Source organism: Oreochromis niloticus, linkage group LG9, assembly GCF_001858045.2.
Source record: "Oreochromis niloticus isolate F11D_XX linkage group LG9, O_niloticus_UMD_NMBU, whole genome shotgun sequence".
Lineage (NCBI taxonomy): Eukaryota > Metazoa > Chordata > Actinopteri > Cichliformes > Cichlidae > Oreochromis > Oreochromis niloticus.
In genome coordinates, this window is record NC_031974.2 from 31,167,833 (window position 1) to 31,172,561 (window position 4,729).

The window sequence follows — 4,729 nt, forward strand, 5'->3', positions numbered from 1 at the left end:
GTGAAGAGGCACTTCTGAGTTGCTGCTACAAATATCTATAGATCTCTTGACTGCACAGTTCTGTAGTCAAGGGGAAGTTGAAAAGCTCAGTGGGCAAGACTGTTCAGAAGGAGGAATTGAGCAACGGAATCATTGGGGAAGGCATTCCAGAAGTGAAAAAGAATTGAGAGGTGTGAGGAATGGATAAAATTATGTGTAAGCAGAAATTACAGGAGGCAGGGCAGACTGGCAAGGCAGTTCTGGAGGATTCACAAGCTGGCCTACAGACACTCAAAGCAACAGGCACTAAAATGGTGCAAATCATGGAAAACATCATTAGATTGTTTAATCATTTTACAATTGGTCCAGTTTCACTATAAATTTTTATATGCCATTGCATATATTTATTTAATCTAATATTACACTACAGCAGATAACATACAGTGGTGTGAAAAAGTATCTGGCCCCGTCCTGATTTCCTATTTTTTGTATGTTTGTCACACCTTAAATGTTTTAAATCATCAAATAAATGTAAATATTCAACACTGATAACACAAGTGAACACAAAGTGCCGTTTCTTTAATGAAGGTGTTCATTATCAAGGGGAAAAAATTTCAAACCTCCATGGCCTTGTGTGAAAAAGTGATTGCCGGCCCATTATAACATAAATTAACTGTGCAGCACCCCCAAAATGAATCAAAGCACCCCCAAAGATTTCTTACGTTTTTGACAATATTTGCTGTTTTTGTGACACACTACTAAAAATCCGTCAATCAAGAATAATGTTGGATCAGTGTTTCAATATTTATATCTTTTATTAGATGTTCATGTGGTTTGGTTATTTGCCTTTTGGTTGAAAGTACACTGAGAGAGGACTTTTCATTAGTGATCTTAATAGTATTTATTTCATATTAATGTAATTTTTTCATCTAATTGAATACAATCTATTTGTGTATGATTGTCATTCCAAAGAGGAAGAGAGGAAAGAGGGGAATGTGAGGAGAAAGTACAAGGTCAGGAAGAACCAGGTAAGAAAACAGACAGGGAACAGTGACAGGCAAAACAGAAACTGTTAAACTGACAAAGAGAAAAAACCTGATTTTACTCACACAATCAGGAAGTTGCGTTCTCCCTATATTAAAGGTGCTATACAGAATCTGCAAAACAAACTGGGTTGAAAAACTTTTGACCCTCTTTAACAACATTCCAACATAACATTATCATTGATTGGGGAGATTAAAATTAATGATATATTTTTATGTGGTTCAGCCACAACTCTACTAAAACCTCAGCCAGTAATAGGTAGGCCAACTTTTGGACCATCTAGTTGTCTGTATGACTGTCGCAGTACGTGCACCACATTTGCACACTATCAGAAAGTGCCAAATGGTGCCCTGGTGGAGTGAGGAGCTGTAAAGAGAAGCAGAGTGCTCTGTTTATATTCTAAAAATGTGTTAAGCTAGCTTGTTTCAAAGATTCTGTACAGCAGCTTTAAATGTTTTCCAAAAGCACACATACACTTACCTTATCAATGTTTCTCAAACTTTTTACAGTGTGTACCACCTGAGAAAATGTCAAGCTCTCCCAAGTACCACTATGAAAGCATGAAACTCATAAATCTTACAACACAAAATTAGTATTATTAAATTAGTAAAATTAGTATCTGCAGTAAAGATTTTTTCATACATTGGTATACATGTATACAATGTATGTATACAGGCAAAGTTGCCTCCATTTTTATATTGTTTTATTAATATTTTGTAATAATTTATTCGTAATAACTTATTCTGTTTTGGGAGTATTTTTTTATGTATCTGTATTATATTATACATACTCATTAAAAGTGAATCTCTGTCCAAAAAATGCACTCAGTTTACTTTTTACTCACTATGAGCATCATTCATTATTCTCCCCCAGTAATTAAGGTTAGGATATTTTTTATTCCAATCCATTTTTCTTTTGCAGCATTTAAATAAACTTTATCAGATTTGATGATTTTGTTACAGACTTTTCAAAAAAGTGTTTTGTTTTTCTTTCACAAATGTGGGGATTAAATTGTGTTAAAATGTACAAAATAGTGATGCCATGTTTTGTGACGAGGACCCAGGCACAGAGAGACTTGATGAATTTAAGAATCTTATGATTTAATAAAGAAATCTGCAGACTTGCACAGAGATGGTAAAATTATGATGACTGATAACGGAGACGAAGACAATAGACGACGAGGACAGGGAGGAACAGGGGTTTAAATGCACCAAGGAGACAGTCAAAGGGAACTCGGGACAACTGGAGACATTTAAGGATGCAGGGACTGACAGAGACAGGGAAGAAGTCTCATCGTGACGAGTGAAGTTTATTTTGCCTGGCTGGGCAGCTGTCTGGGTGCTCAGCACCCCCAAAGCTCTGATCCTAGAATCCCCTCTGCTGTGCTGTATCACATCTTTGGAAAGCTGATTTCAATTTATCTAGCCACACCCAGGCCTGGTTACTGCCACACCTGTTCTCAAACAACAAGTCACTAAAACTAATCCATTTACCATTCAACAGAGAACCCAAAATGAAGTCTCAAAATGAAGCCCAGACTTCCCTCTGGTGAGACAGCGCTTAGTCAAAGATTTGACCAAGCTCAGGAAAAGTGATTGTTCAGAGCTAAACTACTTTTATTAATGCTTTCTGTATAAACTAGTGTGTACTAAATGAAACCCAATCCCCAAAACACTTGACAGAAGACTCCTTCTAATCCAGCTGACATTACTGGATATCCTGGAAAAATATCTACGTGTAACAAAGAAATTGTTATTCAAGAAATGTAATCATTTTTCCAAAATTGCAACCAGACAGCTGATGCACGCAAAACATGCTGGTTCCACCTATGTCAGCTGCCCAAAAGACATCAAGGATAGAAAATCTAGATATAAAATGTTATGATCCAGAAGAGGTTGATGTATATGCACACCAATATTTTAGATATATAAATATTTTAGATATCTTCTGCCACCTAATAGGACAGAAGAGAAGATGACACCACAAGAAGATCATCCATGCATCTTCTTGTGGTGGAGACTATCCCAGCTGCTCCTGGAGTGGACTCTGGACAGGTTGCCAGTCTGACGCAGTTAGAATCGCCATTTACCCAGAGGTACTTGGAGAGAGCACGATTTGAACCCAGGACCTTCTTGTGCTGTACCACTATGTTGGCTATATACTACAAGCCATGTGTTGCATTTTAGACTTTGATTTGAATGATCACCAAGGCCAGTGCTTATTTACTCCAAATTCTGACCCTAGCATCTAAATGTGGGACCAGCTTAATTAATGTGGTTTGTTGAGCCTGTCCAAATTGAAGTTCACTGTTTTTAGATGACTGAAGTGGCACCTAGTGTGGACTGTTATGACTCATCTGCTTAAAGGTTTGATGTGTTATGCATTCACAGATGCTTTTCTACATACCTTGGTTGTAACAAGTCGTTATTTCAGTAACTCTTACCTTCCTATCAGCTTGACGCAGTCTGTCCATTCTCCTCTGACCTCTTGGACCAACAAGGCATTTTCGCTCAGACTGCAGCCTGCTGGATATTTTCTCTTTTTCAGACCATTTTCTGTAAACCCTACAGATGACTGTGCGGGAAAATCCCAGTAGATCAACAATTTGTGAAATACTCAGATCAGCCCTCTGGCACCAACAACCATGCCAAGTTCAAAGTCACTTAAATCCCCTTTCTTTCTCATTTTGATGCTCAGTTTGCACTTTGGCAGGTTGTCTCTAAATGCACTGAGTTGCTGCCATGTGATTGGCTGATTAGGTATTTGTGTTAACAAGCAGGTAAACAGACGTAGCTGGTGAGTGTATGTGATACACTTGATTGTGTATGTGACAACATGAGTGTAGAAAAAAAATTCTACTGAATTTTATGTCTATAAAGTCCCTTCATGATCCATACATTGTTATAATAAATGTATCAATCCAATTATCAGTTTTACTTAAGAAGTTAAATTTGTTTAAATTGCTTAAATGTTTAAATGATTACATTATAGTTGACTACTAAATATCAAAAACGTAAAAGTATAATAATATGAAAATGTAAAAAATATTCACATGATATAAATCTGGTATAAGGTAGGTTAAATAAGTCTACAAAAGAACTTTGGATTTTAAATCATGATTAAATGTTTCTGACATTAAGATCTCCCCAAACTTCGACATTCTGTTATCCATATGAATTAAATTATATGAATTTTGTGTTCAGCAGCTTAAATTAAATGTTTATTAAGATGGCAAATAAAGACTATTTCTTTCTCAAGCTTGTACAGCTGCTGTTTCATTCTCTGGGTTATGGAGGAAGATTAATGACTAGATAAAATTCATGAAATTTTCAGAGCAGACTACACAGAAGGCAAATGACAAATCTCTGGATTACATTTGATGTAGAAAGAAAAAAAAAATAGGACATTTCTTTTCTTTAAACAACCTTCCGTATTCCTATTGGATAACAGAACATCTCCCCCCTCCCCGGCGCTTCTGCGTGGACTCTTGGAGCGCCCTGCAGACGCTTTAACTGATCCTGATTCACCTTCAGTTTGAGGTCTGTGGATCAAAAAGGAGCAGACCTCGTATCTCTGTTGGACAGCGTGTTGGAGATGCTAAATCAAACGGTTTGGGAAATCGCAGACTTCTAAATGGACCAACTTTCTGAGAGACTTGAATAATCAGTGCATCAGCAGGAAAAGTGTGGAGAGGGGAGAGGTGAGG